This window comes from Aquarana catesbeiana, linkage group LG04 (assembly GCF_042186555.1).
Source record: "Aquarana catesbeiana isolate 2022-GZ linkage group LG04, ASM4218655v1, whole genome shotgun sequence".
Taxonomy (NCBI): domain Eukaryota; kingdom Metazoa; phylum Chordata; class Amphibia; order Anura; family Ranidae; genus Aquarana; species Aquarana catesbeiana.
This window is the reverse complement of record NC_133327.1, coordinates 483,595,025-483,617,624: the sequence shown is the minus strand read 5'-3', so window position 1 is coordinate 483,617,624 and position 22,600 is coordinate 483,595,025. Positions and strand designations below refer to the sequence as shown.

At 46.7% G+C, this 22,600-nt stretch overlaps 1 pseudogene; it reads left to right on the top strand.

Annotated features, from left to right (window-relative positions):
* The first annotated feature begins 21,582 nt into the window (after positions 1-21,582).
* Positions 21,583-21,647, top strand: LOC141142020 (U4 spliceosomal RNA; annotated as a pseudogene).
* Positions 21,648-22,600: the final 953 nt, after the last annotated feature.

The window sequence follows — 22,600 nt, the reverse complement described above, 5'->3', positions numbered from 1 at the left end:
TCCCGCCGCCTCCCGCCGCTGTTACCGGGCCTCCCGTGCGATCGGGAGGCCCGGTGTCCGTTCCGCTGCCTTCGGCGGCTGGGGGGCGGACTGGAACGAAGCTGCGAGTGGCTTCGTTCCAGCCTTCTTCTTGTAAATGCGGAAGCGACGTCATGGCGCCGAATTTAAAAAAGTACACAGTATTCAGAATCGCCGTTTTCGGCGATCTGAATACTTTGAAGTGTAAAGGAGGGATGGGGGGTCTTTTAGACCCCCCATCCCTCCATAAAGAGTACCTGTCACCACATATTACTGTCACAAGGGATGTTTACATTGCTTGTGACAGCAATAAAAGTAAAAAAAAAAAAAAAAAAAAAAAATTTTAAACACAATTTATAAAATACAAAAATAAATAAAATAAATAAAAAAAAAAAATTTTTTTAAAGTGCCCCTGTCCCCGCGAGCTCGTGCAGCGAAGAAAACGCATACGGAAGCAGCGCCCGCATATGTAAACGGTGTTCAAACCACACATGTGAGGTATCGCCGCGATCGTCAGAGCGAGAGCAATAATTCTAGCCCTAGACCTCCTCTGTACCTCAAACCTGGTAACCGTAAAAATTTTTTAAAGCGTCGCCTATGGAAATTCAAAGGTACCGTAGTTCGTCGCCATTCCACGAGTGCGTGCAATTATAAAGGGTGACATGTTTGGTATCTATTTACTCAGCGTAACATCATCTTTCACATTATACAAAAAAATTGGGGTAACTTTACTGTTTGGATTTTTTAAAATTCATGAAAGTGTCACTTTTCCAAAAATTTGCGTTTAAAACACCGCTGCACAAATACCGTGTGATAAAAAATATTGCAACAATCGTCATTTTATTCTCTAGATTCTCTGCTAAAAAAATATATATAATGTTTGGGGGTTCTAAGTAATTTTCTAGCAAAAAATACGGATTTTAACTTGTAAACACCAAATTTCAAAAATAGGCTTAGTCATGAAAGGGTTAAGGAAGAGATTGAGGGAACATGTTCAGAATATCAAAAAGGGTTTTGATAAGCACAGCTTATCAAGACATTACGCTAAATATCATAATAGTGATCCCTCATCACTAATAATTTGTGGAATAGAAAAATATAAACCCCACTGGAGGGGGGATAACAAGATTATCAAGATTAGTCCGGCTGAGTCTAGATGGATATACGAAATACGTACATTGGTGCCACTAGGGCACAATGTAGAATTTGATCTTAACTGTTTTATTTCTAATTTTTAATATTTTATTATTTTATTCTTTTGTATTTAATTTATGCCAATTAGGGGATATTGGAAGTGAAAGATACCCTACCTTCCATCTAAATATCTCTAGTTGTTATTCCCTGGTAGGTTTATATTTCCTTTCCTCATGTATGTCTCGTTTACTCTTGTAGAATTACTAACTTTATTATAAATGTTGTCTGAGTTCACTAGGTATTTCTGGGATAGTTATAAGTCTTGAGCCATTTCCTATTTTTCGATATTGTTTTAAAGTATGGTACGATTATCATTTGCCATTTAGTAATTATGTATTATATTGTCCTTCTCTTGCTAAGTGGCCAGTTTTTGTCGTTTGCATTTGCCTATATTGAACTTCTGCATTTTAACAATTCCTTTTTTATTCGATGGCGGCTGGGATGTAGACAGATTTATTCCCTTGTGTTAATTATTCACTTTTTAATTGATTATCACATTATATTTGGTACCTTCTGTCATCCAGAATTATGTCTTTATGATTTGATTAGGCTGTTTCTTTATTCTCTTTTTCCTACAGGATTGAGTGTTCAAATTGTCAGCCGTGTATTAGAATGTTTTAGTAATGTCTATTCTTTCTCCACTAGATGGCGCTTGAGGTTTAGACAGACTTATTTCCCTCACCTTTTTCTGATTTTATTATTTTCTTTTATGATCGGTTATTAAAGTTATTTTGTTATTTTAATTATTCAGAATTATGCCTCCTGTAGATGGACTAGGTTGTTCTTATATATAGATCGCTTTTAGTTTTCTATGTTTCTGCTATTGTTGTGACAGCGGCTGAGATCGTATAAATATACCGGCCGACTCCTGACTCCTTGACCCTTTGAGAAAGTCACGTGTGTTGTGATGCAACGCGTCAGGGAGGAGCCAGGTGTCGATGCTGTCGGGTACGGCTGAACCCGACAGCTCTTGATTTCTAGCTGCTATTACTGTACCTATATGTAAATTACTATTTGTTTTTATCTATTAAATTTTAAACTACTGCACTATGGAGCCTTCTTCTTTCTCTTACTGCTGATTTGCCTACCTACTAAACGGGGGAGTATGATCGCTGGCTGGATATTAACTGCGCTTACCATCGGAAGCTGCTGTGCCTGGGGAGACTTACACCGCTTGTCAGCCTACGCTTGACTTGGCCCATTGGGGTCGCTGCTTCAGGTGAGAGGCTGGGGGAAACAGGTGTCGCACCCCGGAGCCCGTTTTGGAAGCACTCATCCACCTTGGTTACTGCTTTTACTTAATGTCCACTGCACTTGCACTTTCATGCATGATTAGAAGATCTGCCTTTACGGCCACCAGGAACTTTATTGCATGAATTTTTGGGAATACACCCTTTTTTCACGTTCTATTGGGACAATTTTCACACATTTTTTGTACACGGATTGTTATGGAATTTTTTTGCACTTTTATGGACTTTAATGAATTGCACATCACTGTTTAGGAATTGATTCTGATTGTTATTCTCAATGAAATTTGCACATACCGTATTTATCGGCGTATAACACGCACAGGCGTATAACACGCACATTCATTTTAAGAGGGAAGTTTCAGGAAAAAAATTTTAAATAAGGAACTTTGAAGTGCCCATCTGCAGCCTCACCATTGCCATCAATGCAGCCTGATCAATGTCCATCTGCAGCCTCACAAGTGCCATCAATGCAGCCTCATCAGTCCACATCAATGCAGCCTCACCATTGCCATCAGTGCAGCCTGATCGATGCCCATCTGCAGCCCAGAGAGGACAGGGAGGGGTGCGGGACGAGCGCCGACAGATTACATACAGTGAGAATCTCCTATGATAGACTATACAGTGGTCCAATGGCGGCCCAGGAGACAGGAGTTCCTATTACAGAGGCCGCCAAGTAAACAGGAGATTCTCACTGTATGTAATCTGACGGTGCTCATCCTGCCCGCCCTCCCTGTCCCCTCCGAGGCAGCTAAAACGGAAGTATTGGCGTATAACACGCACGCACTATTTGCACCCAATTTTCATGGTGAAAAAGTGAGTGTTATACACCAATAAATACAGTATATATTTTTAGTACATTGCACTGTATGATTCTATATTTTGATTGGTAGCCTTATGAAATTTGCACATATTTATTTATTTCAGCGGATTGCACTGTATGATTCAATTATTCATCTTCATATTTATTATTCACATTGATCTATTTTAGTATATAGCACTTCATTATTCAAGAATTCATTCCATTTATATGTTTGATATTTATGCAATATTGAATATACATTTTTTTTTTCATTCATGATTTTACCTTTTATGTTATTCTCACTATCTTTATTTTTATATGTGAGTTACGGGTTTGTATGATCAGTCGCATTGTTTATGCGTTCCAGTGGAGTCGCATTGCACTTCCTATTAGTCTTTTGAGTTCTCTGTGGCAATTATAATTTCTATTTGTTGTATATTTAGTTTCAAACAGTGTGGGCATAAGGAGCGCCGCATATGTTTTGGTATTTTATTTATTTGGTTCTGTTCATGTGAGGACATTGTTTTATGCTGGCAGCTCTTGGTTAGCCTACCCCCTTTTCAGTTGATTGACTGTTATTGGTTTGCGCATTAGCTTATTTTTTATTGATGGCCCTCTGCTGCATGTGCAGCCGCTGCAGCATGGCCAGCGTTGAGTTCCACCTGGTGGGCATGTCACAGATTAGGCCGTTCTTGGGCAGGTTAAACTCCTTTTGGAGGTCTGCCAGCCGAGCACTGGCATTATATGACCGGCGGAAATGCAAACAGACTTTCCTGGCCTGCCTCAGGACATCCTGTAAGCCCGGGTACCTGCCCAAGAACTGCTGCACCACCAAGTTAAGGACGTGAGCCAAACAGGGCACATGGGTCATTTGTCCCTGTCGGAGGGCAGAGAGGAGGTTGGTGCCATTGTCGCAAACCACCATTCCTGCCTTAAGTTGGCCTGGCGTCAACCACCTCTGAACCTGCCCCTGCAGAGCTGACAGAACCTTTGCCCCAGTGTGGCTCCTGTCCCCCAAGCACACCAGCTCAAGCACCGCATGGCATCTTTTGGCCTGCATACTTGCGTAGCCCCTTGAACAACTAGGGAGCACCGCTGTTTCCGAGGACCAAGCACAGGAAGAGGCCATGGAGGAAGAAGAGGAGGGGGTGGAGGAGAGGTGTGTCACAATCATTAGTAGTGGCATTTTGGAGGTGTGGTGGCGGAACAACCTCCAACACTACTGCACCTTGTCCTGCATCCTTCCCAGCTGCCAGCAGAGTCACCCAATGCGCGGTGAAACTTGGGTAACGTCCCTGTCCATGCCTGCTGGACCATGAGTCAGCGGTAATATGCACCTTACCGCTGACTGCCCTATCCATTGAGGCATGGACATTGCCTTCCACATGCTGGTAGAGAGCCGGAATCGCCTTCCGTGAGAAAAAGTGGTGTTTGGGTACCTGCCACTGAGGAACCGCACATTTCACAAACTCACGGAAGGGGGCAGAGTCTACCAACTGAAAAGGCAGCAGTTGAAGTGCTAGCAATTTAGCCAAGCTAGCATTCAACTGCTGGGCATGTGGATGGCTGAGAGCGAACTTCTTTCGGCGGTGCAGCAGCTGGGGCAGGGAAATTTGCCTGGTACAATCTGACGTTGGTGTACCGAAAGCAGATTGCCCACAAGTACTTGGCTGTGACACACCTAATTCTACACCTTCATTCCTCTCAGTGCAGGTCTCAGAGGACTGAAGGTATAGTGGGGTTGGAGATCTCAGCTGATTAGGAGCAAGGAGAGGTCCTCTTTGTTCTTTGGTGTGGGTCTTTTAAATACGCTTGCCAACGAACTGCATGGCAGGTCAACATATGTCTGGTCAAGCATGTGGTGCCCAAGCGGGAGATGTTTTGGCCACGCGAGATACGCTTGAGACATATGTTGCAAATAGCAGCGGTGCGATCTGAAGCACTTGTCTCAAAAAAAGGCCCACACCAAAGAACTTTTGGAATAACGCGCAGAGACAGCAGCGCCCTGCACATGTGGAGCTTTGGGGTGTGATGCAGTCCGTGTGCTGCCCTTAGACTGGCCCCTGGAGGGCATCCTGCCTCGTTGGTGATGTGCTTCCTCCTCCTCTCTCCTATCAGGCACCCACGTTGAGTCAGTGACCTCATCATCCCCTCCCTCCTCATCACTGGAGCAAACCTGGCAGTATGCTGCAGCAGGGGGAGCATGACTGCCAGATTGCTGTCCTTCTTGGGCACCCCCTCTGTCCGTGCTCACATTACTGCCTTCATCTAGCTCATTATCATCATCAGAGCCTTCTAAACGCTGGGCATCCTCCTGGAGCATGTACCCAACACTGTGGTTAAACAGTTCGAGGGACTCCTCAGGAGGACATGGTGGGACTAGGGAAGGAGTCACTGATACCATTGAGCCGAGGGAAGAGGCCACGTTGGCAGCTGCTTTGCCAGACAAAGTAACCTGAGCATGGGTGAGCGAGGATGAGGAGGATAAGGACGGCTTGGTCATCCACTTGACCAAGTCTTCCGCATGTTGCGGCTCAACATGGCCAGCTGCCAAAAAAAAGGCCAAGCGTGTCCCACGGCCACGTGCTGATGAGGATGCACCATCTCCACGACCAGCACTGTTGCCTCTAGACACAGAGCCTGCTTGCCCTCTTTTATTGGCTTGTGACTGTCTGCCTCTCCTTGTTGGCCTTCCAGACATACTAACTAATGGCCTGCACTAAGCTTAGATAGATAGATAGATAGATAGATAGATAGATAGATAGATAGATAGATAGATTCTGCAGCTAGCAAAATCAACTGCCTGCCTGTAGTATGAGAACACCACCAACCTTCTACAGGTATCTTTAGCTGAACACTGTGCAGAGCTCGCAAAAAACTAACTTGTAGCTTATTTAGCTGCCTGCGGTAGTGATAGGATCAGGAAAACACCACCAACTTTCTACAGGTAGCTTTAGCTGAACACTGTGCAGAGCTCGCACTACACTAACTTGTAGTTTTAGCTGAACACTGTGAGGAGGACGCACTACACTAACTTGTAGCTTCAGCTCAAGACTGTGCTGAGGTCGCACTACACTAACTTGTTGCTTTAGCTGAACACTGTGAGGAGGAAGCACTACCCTAACTTGTAGCTTTAGCTGAACACTGTGCAGAGGTCACACTAAACTAACTTGTAGCTTTAACTGAACACTGTGAGGAGGACGCACTACACTAACTGTAAATAGTCTAGCTGCCTGACTGTGGTACTAATAGGATCAAAAGAACACCAGCAATTTTCTTCAGGTAGCTGTAAATACTGTAACAAGACAAGCCTGCCTGTCAGTTGTTAAGATAACAGGAACGGATCTAGCTAAACTGAATACAGTGTGTGTATATGATGTATGTATGTGTGTGTATGTATATGTGTGTATGTGTGTGTGTGTATATATATATATATATATATGTCACGGACACTGGCTGCAAGGACCTTTTTCTGTCCACATTCACCCTGTTATTTGGTATTGCTATATTAATCCTTTTTTTTTGTTACATTTTTGAGAGACTATTTTCTGGGACTTGCCCAAAGACTATTCTTGGTTGTTAATTCTGAACAATAAATGATTCTTGAAAGAGCTGATCACATTGACATGCGGAGACGAACTGTCTGGTCACCAGGGCTGCCTTAAGTGTTGTGTTAATTAACATGTTAATTATATAATTAATAAAACTATTCAATAATTGCGCTATTACGAGAATATATAAGTGATAGCCCCCAGCATGTAACAGTGTGGTAGGCAGTGTACAAATGAATATAAATGGGACACATGCAGCGCTAAACTATGCAATTACGTTTTCAACATCGAGAACCCCCATACTACCGAACACGGTGATGGTCGTCTTAGATGCGACTTCACATCGGGACCTCTTCAGCCAGATATCCTCGGGATCGTTGGATCCCCCAAGCCTGTAAGACACTCCACCGTATGGTGACCGTGTCCACCCTTTCCGGTAAGGATATTCATTTCTACTACTTGTTGTCTTCATTTGAAACCTAGAAGATCCATACGCAAGGTGTCCCCTCATACAGAATCGGTTCCAGCCCTCACCCCGTGTGGAGTTTTGGCACCATTTATACCTATGAACCCCCTTGCAGTTATGAACTGATACACTGTTGTAAACTTCTCCTCCTAAGAGACTACTGAAAATCACTTAAATCATAAAAAAGATCTAAGTATCGGGTCCCCATATTAGTGTAATAAATTTATTAAAATAAATTAAAATCAATACGTATCCCTAACCTTTCTGCCATATCAAAATTACGACTTATATAATATATCCTATAACAAATATATAAAATCAATTTTATTAATAAAAAATATTAAAATAAAATAATAAAAACCATATAAAACAGTACCAATCCAGGTACTATTGAAAATATATGTAGAAACCAGCTTGAAATATAATTTGCATAAAAACCATCTGGGTGGTGTAATAATCAAAAGCAATACCCTTATTGAATTAAATATTAAAATTAATTAAAAATTACTGAGGAAACATGTTAAATCAAAATCCCTATTAAGCCCCCCAGGGAACAGAGAACCCAATTGGTGTATCCACCAAGATTCCCGTTTGCTGATATCTCTCGTGAAATTGGAACCTCTCCAGTGTCGTTTAGGGGCCTCGAGCCCCCAGAATTTCATCCCCACCGTACTTTTATTATGCATTTTCTCAAAATGGATGTATAGATGGTGTTTGTCTGACCCTTTGCGGATGTTGCGTACGTGTTCCTCTAATCTGTCTTTTAGGGCTCTAGTGGTACGCCCCACATAGATAAAATTACATGGGCACTTTAAAGCATATACGACCCCAATAGTGTCACACGATATAAATTCCCTGATAATATAAGATTGATGGGTTCTGGGATCATGGAATTCCTTTAACCTTCTATCATTCCCTGGAACTCTCACACAACTGTAGCATCTACCACATCCATAAAAGCCCTTAAGATCCCAAAACATTCTAGGATTTGGGGGGGGGTGGCTCAACTACATTGTGTACCAATATGTCCCTTAGATTGGGTGCCTTTTTAAAAACAATTTTAGGTTTCTCCGGGAGCACACTTTTAAGGTGAGTGTCCTGCTTTAGGATATTCCAGTATTTATGTATAATTTTTTGTACTTCGTTATTTTGTAGGGAGTAATCAAGAACGATACTGATATTGTCATTAGCGTTACTTTCCGTGATTTCAATCTTGTCTCTTAATAGGTAGTCCCTATCAAGACTTCCGACCTCCAATTTTTCTTTCTGTAAGAAATCACTGTGGTATCCTTTATCTAGGAACATGTTACTTAGCTTGTTGGACTGCAACTCATAGTCCTCATTTCTCGTACAATTTCTTCTCATCCTCATATATTGGCCCCTGGGAATGTTCTTCAGCCAGGGTTTGTAGTGACAGCTGGTAATGGGTATATAAGAGTTACGATCTGTTACTTTAAAAAATGATCTGGTAATGATACCTTCATTGGTGTTAAAAATTTCCAGATCTAAAAAATGGATGCTTTCCTTATTAACATCCCAGGTTAGGGAGATATTGAGATCGTTGTGGTTCATGGAATCCAATAAATGCATTAATGCCTCCATGCTCCCCTTCCAGATGATCAGCAGATCGTCGATAAATCTCTTGTATAATAAAATATTATCACATACTCCATTTAAAACTCCTTCCTCTTCCCATTTGGCCATATACAAGTTTGCTACGCTGGGGGCAAATTTAGCGCCCATAGCGACACCTTTTATCTGTAAGTAAAACTTGTTCCCATACCAGAAAAAATTGTGGCGTAAACAAAATTCTAAACATTTAAGGATAAATATAATAAAATCTCCATCTACGGGTTCTTCCTTCCTAAGGGCCCACTCAACTGCTTTCATGGCCCCCTCATGGTCTATGTTGGTGTACAGTGAGGCTACGTCCCCTGTGGCCATAATAATATTATCCCGTGCGTTGCATTCACTTAATAGCTGTAATGTGTGCTTAGTGTCCTTTGAGGTAGGCTTTTGTTTTTTTCACCAGTGGTTGCAGGTGGATGTCTATATATTCCCCCAACCGGGAAGTCAAAGATTCAATGCCACTCACTATTGGCCTTCCCGGGGGGTTTTTACTATCCTTATGTATCTTCGGTAGGAAGTATATCACCGGTGTCTTGCTGACTGTAGGGACAAGATATTTCGCTTCATGTTTACTCAGGAGTCCTTCCTCACCATCATGAACGATATTTTCTAATATACTTTTGAAGGATTTGGAAGGATTCCTGTCCAATGGTCGGTAAGTGTCAGTATCGCTCAGTATTCGTTCCATTTCCACATTATATTGCTGTAGGGATAGTACAACTATCCCCCCGCCTTTATCCGCTGGCCTCACCACTATATCTGTTCTTTTGTTTAGTGAGTTCAAACCTTTAGTAAAATCCTATGTTCATAAAATTTCTTTATGGGTAATTGCTCTAGTTCAGTTGTCACCAATTTCTTAAACAGATCAACGTATTTGTTGTTGACTATATTGGGGTTAAAAACCGAGTTATTCCTCAGATTGGTGTACCTGGTATCTACAGTGGCTTTTTCAATAGGATTCAGGGCATAATATTTCTTAATATTCAACTTTCGGATAAACTTTTGTATTCCAATATATGTCTCAAATTTGTTGAGTCCTTTCTTGGGGGCGAACTTAATGCCTTTGTCGAGTACCAGCAGTTCTTCCCTTGAAAGCGGAGCCCCACTGAGGTTAAAAATCCCCTCTCCTAATCTTCTCGCCTTCTTTTTCTGCTGTACTCTTCTTCCTGCTCTCCCACCTCTCTTCCTTGATTTCTTAACTCGTGAGAGGGCCCTCCCCTGGTCCCCCCTAAAAAAAGACTCATCATCAAAAAAATCTTCATTGTTCTCCAAAGGTTGGTAACTATTATACCTCACTCTCTGAGGTTTTGGTGAATAGTAAACAGCACCCCTTTGTGTATTCCCATATGAATCCGAGGGATAACCCCTCTGCTGATATTGATTTGGTGGGGGACCTCTATGAGGTTGATAGTTCCCTCTATATGGTGTTCCCTGTCGGTATTCATAGTTGCCTTGAGACCTATGCGGGGTACCTTGCTGGTATCCGTGCTGTTTTTTGTAGCCATAGGAGTTGTATTGTCCACCCCGTCGTTGAGGGGGGGGGATTGGACTGATATCCCCTATCATAATAATTATGTTGGACTCTATTCCCTTCACCTCGATGTGGCGGTCTACCATCATGCCAATTTCCCTGGTTATTAGGCGGACCATAACCAGGGTGTTGGGTGTAATTACCTCCATAACTTGATCGTTCCTGCTGATCATAGTATGGTCTCCTTGGTGGTTAACGGTGGGGGGTTTGAGGTTGTCTGCCCTCATGATGGTTTGAGGGTAATCCTCTCCCTTCCACAAAGAAGTGGAAGTGGGAATAATGCAGAACTTGCCTGCAGAGGTTTTGTTGGGCAACGACTTGGGATGTTTAAATTCAGCCTTCTCCCTGGATATATCCCCGAAGCCTACCCTGTAACCACCCGCCAGCAAGCCCGGGTGGAGGTGCGCTCCCTCGAGGATGGGACCCAGGTAAGACCTGTCACCCCTGACCTAGACTGTACTACCCCAGCTATTCCTACTCCGACTTGGGCTTCTCTCCAAGACTTTGCTCAGGCAACTCTTAGTGACCCTTCCCTAGCTAGCTATAGGGAAAGAGCAGGATTGGACCCTGGGGGGTTGGAGAGGGAGCGGATAGAGTGGGTCCAGGGATTACTCTATCGGGTTACTGAGGGAAAGACAGCGTCCCATCCACCCAAGCGGCAGCTGGTTGTGCCACAGAAATATCGGCATGACCTGCTGCACATTGGGCATGCCATACCCTTAGCTGGACACCTGGGGATGTCCCGGACCCTCCACCTTCTGACTCAGTCGTTTTTTTGGCCAGGGATTACAGGGGATGTCCGACAGTATTGCCAGACCTGTGACACATGCCAGCGGGTGGGTAAGCATGGAGGCCCGCTGAAAGCTCCCCTACACCCTTTACCAATCATTGATGAATCCTTTAGCCGCGTTGCCGTAGACCTGGTTGGACCATTGCCCCGACCTAGTCCTGGGAAGAGATATATCCTTACTGTGGTGGATTATAACACCCAGTACCTGGAGGCCATTCCCCTTGCAAATATCCATGCAGAAACTGTGGCTGATGCTTTGCTCCGGATCTTTTCCAGGGTGGGTTTCCCTCGGGAAATCATCTCTGACCAGGGGACCCAGTTCACTGCTGAGCTCACTCAGCAGTTATGGAGGCTCTGTGGGATAAAGCCCCTACAGAGCTCTCCCTATCACCCCCAGACCAATGGACTGTGTGAGTGGTTCAATGGAACACTGAAACAGCTGCTTAGGACATTTGCAACCTCTCACAGGGATTGGGAGAGATATCTGACACACCTTCTCTTTGATTATCGGGAAGTGCCGCAGGAATCTACTGGGTTCTCCCCGTTTGAGTTACTGTATGGGAGGTGGGTGAGGAGGCCCCTAGATCTAGTCAGAGCCCACTGGGAAGGGGGAATTGATCCCCAAGGGTCCTCTATCATAGCATACGTTCTTGAGTTTAGGGACAGACTGAAGGAGCTCACGGACACCGTCCAAGAGAACCTTCGGGCTGCCCAAAGGCGGCAGAAATGATGGTACGATCGTACTGCTCAGAACCGCACTCTGGAGGTTGGGTAGAAGGTTCTTGCCCTCAGGCCAACCAAGCAGGACAAGTTACAGGCCACTTGGCAGGGACCTTACCGGGTTGTGGCAAAGCTCTTTGACACAACCTACCTAGTGGCTAAATGTTCGGATGAAAGAGTCCGACGGACCTTTCATGTGAACATGTTGAAAGTATACTGGGAAAGATCAGGAGAGGTAGCCGCTATATGTGCTCCAGCTGTGGAAGATTCTGAGAATCTTCCCCTGCTGGTGCTCCCGGAGCTAAATAGAATTACTGCAGGGATAGAGACGATAAAGCTTGACGACCAGCTAGGGCCGACGCAGAGAGAACAAGCTAGACAGGTCCTTAGTCAGAGAAGGGAAATGTTCTCCACAGTCCCTGGGTACACTACTATGGCAGTGCACCGTTTGGAGACCCCGGGACAACAGCCACTAATGCCGCGTACACACGAGCGGACTTTCTATCCTACTTGGTCCGGCACACTTTCCGACGGACTTTGTCCGCCAGGTGCGCCGGACTTTAAAACGGACGGACTTGCCCACACACGCCGGGACTTTCCGGCGGGCTAAGTCCGCCCGTCTTTCCGACGGACTTTCGCCGGAGTTCCGGCGGACTTTCAGAATGAACGGACTTGCCCACACACGGACAAGTCCGTTCATTTTGAACGTGACTCAGGTGCGACGGGACTAGAAAAGGATGTCAATCTTGCCGCTTTTATCGGCGAGATTGACACCTTGCTAGCCCCGTCGCGGGGCATACCAGGCCCTTAGGTCTGGTATGGATTATAAAGGGGAACCCCGCTACGCCGAAAAAACGGCGTGGGGTCCCCCTAAAATCCATACCAGACCCCGATCCGAGCACGCAGCCTGGCCGGTCAGGAAAGGGGGTGGGGACGAGCGAGCGCCCCCCCCCTCCTGAACCGTACCAGGCCGCATGCCCTCAACATGGGGGGTGGGTGCTTTGGGGGAGGGGGGCGCCCTGCGCCCCCCCCCCCAAAGCACCTTGTCCCCATGTTGATGAGGACAAGGGCCTCTTCCCGACAACCCTGGCCGTTGGTTGTCGGGGTCTGCGGGCGGGGGCTTATCGGAATCTGGGAGCCCCCTTTAATAAGGGGGCCCCCAGATCCCGGCCCCCCACCCTATGTAAATGAGTATGGGGTACATGGTACCCCTACCCATTTACCTAGGAAAAAAGTGTAAGTAATAAAACACACTACACAGGTTTTTAAAATATTTTATTAAACAGCTCCGGGGGGGGGATCTTCCTCCGGCTTCGGGGGTCTTCTTCCGGCTTCGGGGGTCCCTCCGCTTCATCTTCTCCCGGCGTCCGGTTGGTTCTTCTCCGCTCTCCGGCCTCTTCTCCCGGTGTCGCAGGTCTTCGGCCGGCCCCTCCGCTCTCTTCATGTAGCTCTATTGCGAGCGGAGGTCCGGACTTCTGGGCTTCTTGGCTTCTTGGCTTCTTGGCTTCTCTTCTCTTCTCTTCCCCCAGATGTTGACACGACGCTCTCTCCGGCTGGACTGGTCTCTGAGGGCTGCGTTGTGACTTATATAGGCGGAGACCCCGCCCCCATATGATGTCACAGTCCCTGGGCATGCTGGGACTGTGACGTTTTAGGGGGCGTGGTCGACCACGCCCCCTAAAACATCACAGTCCCAGCATGCCCAAGGGACTGTGACATCATATGGGGGCGGGGTCTCCGCCTATATAAGTCACAACGCAGCCCTCAGAGACCAGTCCAGCCGGAGAGAGCGTCGTGTCAACATCTGGGGGAAGAGAAGAGAAGAGAAGCCAAGAAGCCAAGAAGCCAAGAAGCCCAGAAGTCCGGACCTCCGCTCGCAATAGAGCTACATGAAGAGAGCGGAGGGGCCGGCCGAAGACCTGCGACACCGGGAGAAGAGGCCGGAGAGCGGAGAAGAACCAACCGGACGCCGGGAGAAGATGAAGCGGAGGGACCCCCGAAGCCGGAAGAAGACCCCCGAAGCCGGAGGAAGATCCCCCCCCCGGAGCTGTTTAATAAAATATTTTAAAAACCTGTGTAGTGTGTTTTATTACTTACACTTTTTTCCTAGGTAAATGGGTAGGGGTACCATGTACCCCATACTCATTTACATAGGGTGGGGGGCCGGGATCTGGGGGCCCCCTTATTAAAGGGGGCTCCCAGATTCCGATAAGCCCCCGCCCGCAGACCCCGACAACCAACGGCCAGGGTTGTCGGGAAGAGGCCCTTGTCCTCATCAACATGGGGACAAGGTGCTTTGGGGGGGGGGCGCAGGGCGCCCCCCTCCCCCAAAGCACCCACCCCCCATGTTGAGGGCATGCGGCCTGGTACGGTTCAGGAGGGGGGGGGGCGCTCGCTCGTCCCCACCCCCTTTCCTGACCGGCCAGGCTGCGTGCTCGGATCGGGGTCTGGTATGGATTTTAGGGGGGGCCCCACGCCGTTTTTTCGGCGTAGCGGGGTTCCCCTTTATAATCCATACCAGACCTAAGGGCCTGGTATGCCCCGCGCTCGCTGCAATAGGAAGATTTGTTTTTCCTATTGCAGCGAGCGCGAGATGCAATACCATCCCCTCGTGTCGTATTTGGTCTGTCGGACCAGCCTACACACGAGCGGGCTTTCCGTCGGACCAGCACACACACGAGCGGACTTTCCGCCCGAAACTGAGTCCGACGGAAAGATTTAAAATATGTTTAAAATCTAGGTCCGGCGGGCTTTTGGGAAGAAGTCCGCCGGAAAAGTCCGCCGCCGCCCACACACGGGCGGATTGTCCGGCACACTCTGGTCCGCCGGACCAAGTATGCCGGAAAGTCCGACCGTGTGTACGCGGCATAAGACAGGTGGCTTACCAGATACCTGACGCAGTGAGAGAGGGGATGCGTCATGAGATTAAGGAGATGCTTGAGCTGGGAGTCATTGAGCCATCCAGCAGCCCCTGGGCTTCCCCGGTTGTCCTTGTACCGAAGCGGGATGGCACAACTCGCTTCTGTGTAGACTACCGCAGATTAAATGAGTGCACCAAAACTGATGCTTACTCTATGCCCCGGGTCGATGATCTGTTAGATCGCATTGCTCGGGGAAAATTTCTGACAACCCTTGACCTATGCAAAGGGTACTGGCAAATTCCTCTGGATGCGGAATCTATTCCGAAATCGGCGTTCCTTACCCCATTTGGCTTATACCAGTCTAAAGTAATGCCATTTGGGATGAAGAATGCACCGGCAACTTTCCAGCGCATGGTAGACCAACTCCTTGATGGCCTCCAGGACTATGCTTGTGCATATCTGGACGACATTGCGATCAGTGATACCTGGGAGGACCATCTGGTTCACCTGGGTGTCGTGCTAGACCGCATCAAAGCTGCAGGTCCTGGTGTTCCTCGGCACAGCTGGGTACTATAGGAAATTTGTCCCGCAATATAGTTTCATCGCTAAGCCCCTGACAGACCTGACTAAGAAGCACCTTCCCCGACAAGTACTGTGGTCCTCCGAGTGTGAAGCTGCCTTCCAACGATTAAAGAATGCACTAACTTCAGCTCCTGTTCTAGCCGTCCCTGACCCAACCAAACGTTTTTGTGTCCACACAGATGCCTCTAAATTTGGGCTGGGGGCAGTATTGAGCCAAGTAGGACCTGATGGCCGTGAGCACCCAGTGGCCTACATCAGTCAGAAGCTGCTACCCAGGGAAGTCGGTTATGCAGCCGTGGAGAAGGAGTGTTTGGCGCTGGTGTGGGCTCTCAAGAAATTCCAACCTTATCTCTACGGATGATCTTTTACGGTGCTCACCGACCACAATCCATTAATCTGGCTTAATCGGGTTTCCGGGGATAATGGACGTTTGTTACGATGGAGCTTGGCACTGCAGCCTTACAATTTTACTATACAGTATCGGCCAGGAAAGCAGAATGGGAACGCTGATGGACTTTCCCAGCAAACTGAACTATAAAACTCTCCCGGACAGCCCCAAGCTGATCCATGGTGGATCTAGTTGGGTCTGCCGGACTATGGGACGGGGGGGAGCACTGTCACGGACACTGGCTGCAAGGACCTTTTTCTGTCCACATTCACCCTGTTATTTGGTATTGCTATATTAATCATTCTTTTGTTACATTTTTGAGAGACTATTTTCAGGGACTAGCCCAAAGACTATTCTTGGTTGTTAATTCTGAACAATACATGATTCTTGAAAGAGCTGATCACATTGACATGCGTAGACGAACTGTCTGGTCACCAGGGCTGCCTTAAGTGTTGTGTTAATTAACATGTTAATTATATAATTGTCTTTTAAGTTTTTGCTTAAATATATCACCTGGGATGCATATATATACACATATATACATATATACACAATACACTGTAAGTGCAGCTAACTCACTGACTGTCCTGCCTAAACTATCTAACTTAAATCAAATGACACTGTCTCTCTGTCTATCTCTTTCAACGCCGGAACACACACTACACAGGGCCGCCGTGCAGGCGGCCTTATATAGTGTGGGGCGTGTACTAAATCCCCTGAGCCATAATTGGCCAAAGCCTCCTTGGCTTTGGCCAATTACGGCTCTCTGTTCAGACGGCGCTGTGATTGGCCAAGCATGCGGGTCATAGTGCATGCTTGGCCAATCATCAGCCAGCAATGCACTGCGATGCTGCATTGAATTATGGGCCGTGACGCGCCACACGAATTTGGCGCGAATGGCCCATATCGTTCGCAATCGGGCGAACAGACTATGTTCGAGTCGAACATGGGTTCGACTCGAACACGGAGCTCATCCCTAGTTTGCACCAACAGCACACTAACACCAGTACACAAAGGGACACAAATTGCCCCTGATCGCACCCCCTGTCACAGTGACACCAATAGCAGTTTTTTTATTTTTTTACTGATCACTGCATTGGTGTCATTTTGTGACTGTTATAAGTGTTGGGGCAATTAGTGGTAGGCCCATTTTAAGTGTAGGGTATCCCCCTAATAAAAGGTTTATCCCCTTGATCGCCCCCCCCCCCCAAGTTAACCCTTTCACCCCCTGTCACCAGTGTCACTAATCGATCATTTTTCTGATCGCCGTATTGGTGTCACGGGTGACGCTATTTAGCCTGTTAGTAATTTAGGTTCACCGTCAGCTTTTTATAGCGTCAGGTACCCCCATATACTACCTAATAAAGGTTTTAACCCCCTGATTGCCCCCTAGTTAACCCTTTCACCAGTGATCACCGTATAAGTGTTACGGGTAATGCTGGTCAGTTTGTTTTTTATATCCGCCGTTTATTACCCAATAAAGGTTTAACCCCGATCGCCCGGCGGGTGATATCAGTTAGGTTTTAGGGTCAGTTAGGGTCTGCATCGCCCCAGGCAGGGTCAGATTACTGCTATTACTGCTAACACCCACACATGCAGCATACACCTCCCTTAGTGGTATAGTGTCTGAACGGATCAATATCTGATCTGATCAGATCTATACTAGCGTCCCCAGCAGTTTAGAGTTCCCAAAAATGCAGTGTTAGCGGGATCAGCCCAGATACCTGCTAGTACCTGCGTTTTGCCCCTCCGCCGAGCCCAGCCCACCCAAGTGCAGTATCAATCAATCATTGTCACTTACAAAACACTAAACACATAACTGCAGCATTTGCAGAATCAGGCCTGATACCTGCGATCGCTAACAGTTTTTTTTGGTAGCGTTTTGATACAGTTGCTTACAGTCAGGAGCTTTTTTACCTGTGAGTCTCACTAGTGTACCACTAAATTTAGAGCCCAAAATGGCAAATCGAAGGTACATTAGTGAAGAGGCCTACACGTTTCTGAGCATGGCAGATAGTGATGAGGAAGTCACTCATCTGTCAGATTCAGGCTCAGAATGCGATCCTGTCGACCACAGCGGCTCCATGACGGATAGCTCTGACGATGGAGTTGTGGTCCCTGCCAAGGTCAGGCGTACCAGACCCCAATCTTCTGCTGTTGTTGAGGTGCAAGAACCGCAGGGCTCTCGTATGGAGCAGAGAAGTACTAGTGCTGCTCATCCTTCTGAACTACCAAGCACCAGCGGCCTAGTACACCCTGGTTGTAGTATCACTGCAGTATCACGTGGTGACGTGGTGAGTCCCATAAGTGCAGTTCAAGCTGGCGAGGTGGCAAGCACAAGTAGTGTCCCGCTGCCACCAAGAAGACAAAGACAGGCCCGTTGTGCCCATAGTGTCCACCACACAATCACAGTCCACCTCTCTCCCCTCTCTTTTTCATCTTGTCACTTTCTAGTATCCCTCTGCTATCCTATGTTTTCCACCATCTCCATGTCCCTACCATCCTTGGCCCAGGCCTTTTACTCATGTATACATATCTTTATGCCAATACTCATTGATTTTACTTTACTACTTCAGATGTCTGACAAACATACTCATGTTTATAGCCTATACTCTTTATGGACTAATAAGGTCTCTAGGGATACATCAGTACACTACTATTACACAATCACAGTCCACCTCTCTTTTCTCTCTCCTTTCCTATCTTGTCACTTGTTAGTATCTCTCTGCTATCCTATGTTTCTAACCATCTCCATGTCTCTTTGGCCCAGGCCTTTCATTCATATATACATATCTTTATGCGAATACTTATTGATTCTACTTCATTTCTTTACTTCACTACTTTAGATGCCTGACAAACATACTTATGTTCACAGCCTATACTCTTTATGGACTAACGAGGTCTCTAGGGATACAGCACTATATCCATGCCATGCCTGCTCTCCGTTTGGCCCCTGGCGAGGTCCCATTGACTCTGCCCCCTCAGCTCCCTGGTGAGGCACCTGCTGCCGCCGTCTTGGAACCACACAGCTGTAGCCATGGTCAAGCTCAGGTGAGTATGGGGACCCATAACCCCTCCTACCCTGTGCCTTTATAATTAATACTTTGTCATATTGCCAAATATATACTTTTTCATCCTAGGCACATTGTTACACACAACCACCCCTGAAGAGCAAGCTGGATCTCACGAAACACGTTGGGTAGTATGATGCCAGTATACTATGACTGCTAATACATCTATGTATCAATACTCCTTGTTTATGTATCTTTTTTTAAATTGGCAATTGTTGGTGATATCTATGCATGTAAACAATTTTACTTGAATAAACCATATACTGTATTTACTACTGTTTTGTTTACTGACGGAAACGGTACCCACTTCATTCAAGTCCCGGGGCAAATCCTTTGTTTTATGCCCATAGTTTCCTTCCTGCAGAATTTGCCAATCCTACTTGGGAGTCCACCACTTCTGCAGCACCCGTACTTCCCCCATTCCCTGGTCAACCCAGAATTCAGGTGGAAACAGTTTATTTTATGTCACTAGATTTTTATTCACCGTTTTTCATTAGAGATCTCTATAGATCTATTGTGGACCAAAGTAATTTGTATGCCCTCAACATGGTCATAGTTAAAATAGTCCACTGACCCAATCTACCATATGCCCGTGTTCTCTGCCTCCATGACCAGGGCATGGTACAAGCAGATCTTGCGGTTCATGCACTTCAACAACAATGAACTCATGGAGACCCTAGATACGATCGGCTCTTTAAAATTCGGTCCCTCGCAAACCACTTCAACCAACGTTTTGCAGCCTTGTTTACTCCCCATCAAGTTGTCTGTGTTGAGGAGTCCCTGATTGAGTTTTCTGCCCGCTTGTCTTTCAAACAGTATCTTCCCAGCAAGCATGCCAGATACGGGGTCAAGATGTATAAGCTCTGTTGACCGGGCCACAGGCTATACATATAGTTTTATGGTTTACGAGGGAAGAGATAGTCACGTTGTTATACCTGAAAGGTTCCACGTGTACTGTCACTTTAAGGCTGGCTCCACCCAGGAGTGATGACAAGGGTCAAGGGGTATAGTAGCCATCTTAGAGCACATGTAAGGAAGCATATAAGATGTACCTGTCCTGAGATGCATGTTGCAGTGTACAGTGTGTACTGAAATAAACATCCATTGTTCCAGACCAGAGTCTTGTGTCTCTCACAACTCAGAGGATATAACAGTGGCGACGAGGATGGGATTTACAAAGTGTCTATCAGTCTGAGAGAGAGACAAAGGCAGTGTGGATTGTCATCTGGATAAAAGCAATCACAGAGCCCAGCAGGAAAATGTCATTGATCGGGACATTAGGTGAATTTGATGGGGAACAGACATCCTGGAGTTCCTGGGTTGAGAGACTGGAACAGTATTGCAGTGCAAATGCCATCCCAGACGACAGGCAAGTAGCAGTATTTCTGACAGTGGTTGGTGCTAAGACATATGACACTCTTAGAGATCTCCTTTTCCCTGTAAAGCCAGCAACTAAGACATTGGCAGAGCTCCTGACACTGTTAGAGGATCACTTCCAGCCTAAACCACTAGAGATTGCAGAAAGATTTCGGTTTTATCAGCGGCAGCAGCAGCCAGGTGAAGAAATTAAAGCTTATGTGCTCGCCCTTCGCAGACTAGCCTCTACCTGTTCTTTTGGGGAGTATCTACCTACTGCACTGAGAGATAAGTTTGTAATGGGACTGAATTGTGAGTCTAGCCAAAAGAGACTTTTAACAGAGAAAATCTTACCCTTACAAAGGCAATTGAAATAGCTTCAGTGATGGAAATGGCTGTGAAAGATACAGAGGAATTGAACCCCCAGGGCAGAAGGGAAGAGGTGAAACATGAAGTTTTCAGAACAGCAGTCAAGCCAACTGCCACAAACTGGAAATACAGACCCCCACCAAGTCGGGAGTCAGCCTGCTACCGTTGTGGAAATACAGACCATGACCACAAAGTCTGCCGGTTTAAGGATCAGACCTGTCATAATTGCGGTAAGACAGGCCATCTTAAACGAGTTTGCCGTAGCAAGAAGGTGCGAGATAAACAACCTCTGAACCCCAAGACAAAGACATATATGGTGGGAAGATATACATCCTCATCTGAGTCAGAGGATGAGGAAGTGCTCCACAGATTAGACATACATCATATGCATTCAGCACCCTCCGCAATGACTGTAGAGGTAACTGTGGAGGGAAAGAAACTCAAGATGGATGTAGACACAGGAGCAGCAGTTTCAGTTATCACCCAGAAACAATGGAGACAACTTCAGACCCAAACAACTGTCCGCCCAACACCAATCAAACTGCAGACATATTCAAAGCAGATACTCCACCCACTGGGTTATGCGAAAGTACAAGTATTGTACAAGGGTCAGACAAAGAGACTGCCATTATATATCCTAGAAAATGTCCCTCCAGTCCCTCTTTTTGGGAGGGACTGGATTGCTCACTTTGGTATGCCAGACATCACCATAAATCCCTGTAACACTGTTACAATTCCATTAGGAGATAATGAGGGATGGGTGGTGTCCCTAAAGCAACGTTTCCCAAAGATCTTTGATGACCAGTTGGGGAAAATAAAGCACGACTGTGTAAGACTCAAGCTGAAACCCAACGCTCAGCCTAAGTTCTTCAAAGCTCGGACAGTACCTTTCGCACTGCGAGCAGGAGTGGAAGCAGAACTAAGTCGGCTGGAGGAACAAGGTGTCATCTCCAAGGTAGAGCACAGCGAGTGGGCATCACCAGTTGTACCAGTAAAGAAAGCGAATGAGCTTTGCGCAGTGGCAGTATCATAGCCAATGAGGTTCAACTGAGGCGTGATTATTGCTAATTGCTTCTCGGCCTTTTGGCGAAGATCAAGTGTAGTATCTATTCTTATCAGTTTCCAGGAGGTGGCGCTTGCTTCCGTCCCTGATCTATGGCGAAATAGAGATGGGATTGCGGTTGCTATGCAAAACCTGCTGGAGTGAAGGTGACCTAGAGCGGTTTGTAGCCGAAAGGGAAGCCTTCTGATGGGGATGGAGAACCACGGGGTCTGAGCCAGAGGGTCGGGACCCTGGCCTTCTGGCCTGGATTGGGGCAGATCTAGCTCCGGACAGTTATTTGGGAGAGAACGCTTACTTCCCTCTTACAGGGGGGAGTGGTTAGTACTTCCCGAATGTAATTAGGAGGGAGTGATGGGAGCGACGGCAGAGCCTGATAAAGGACTCTTTCCGGCTTCCTGATCTCCATATCCTTTCTGCCTGTGGTGGGGTCTGCTGTGGTCTGGGCTGGGGGGTCGGGGCTTTTTCGAAAAGCCAGTGGTGAATGTGCCCCTGAAGTGGCAGTTCAGGGGTGCCGTATAGTCACGGTGTGAAAGCACTTGATTTTATGGCACCATGGTCACTTCACCACAACACACGTTTTTCGCACCTGCCTCTTGGGCCGGGCCTTTTGGCCAGGACCAGGGGAAAATTTTATGCCTGGCCGGAGGGCCGGCCATTGTATAGCACAATGGCCACTTTCGCTCTCCCATCTCACTATCTTCCCCACTCTTTCTTTTACCCCTGTTTGTCACCTTTTTGTCTTTTTTTTTTTTGGTTGTCTTTGTATACACGTTTTGTCACTGTGTGGCGAGTAGGGTGTGGGTCCTCGGGCCTACTCTGAAAGTCTTGGGAGGGGGTGGACATAGGCCTTTTGGCTTGGTTCGCCCTCTCCTTTGAGGGGTCTCTCTTCGGGAGAGCCCCACTGTACTTGGGTTGGTCTGCTTCGGCAGTCCTTCCAGTTGTGGGGGTCCGCCTGGTTTCGG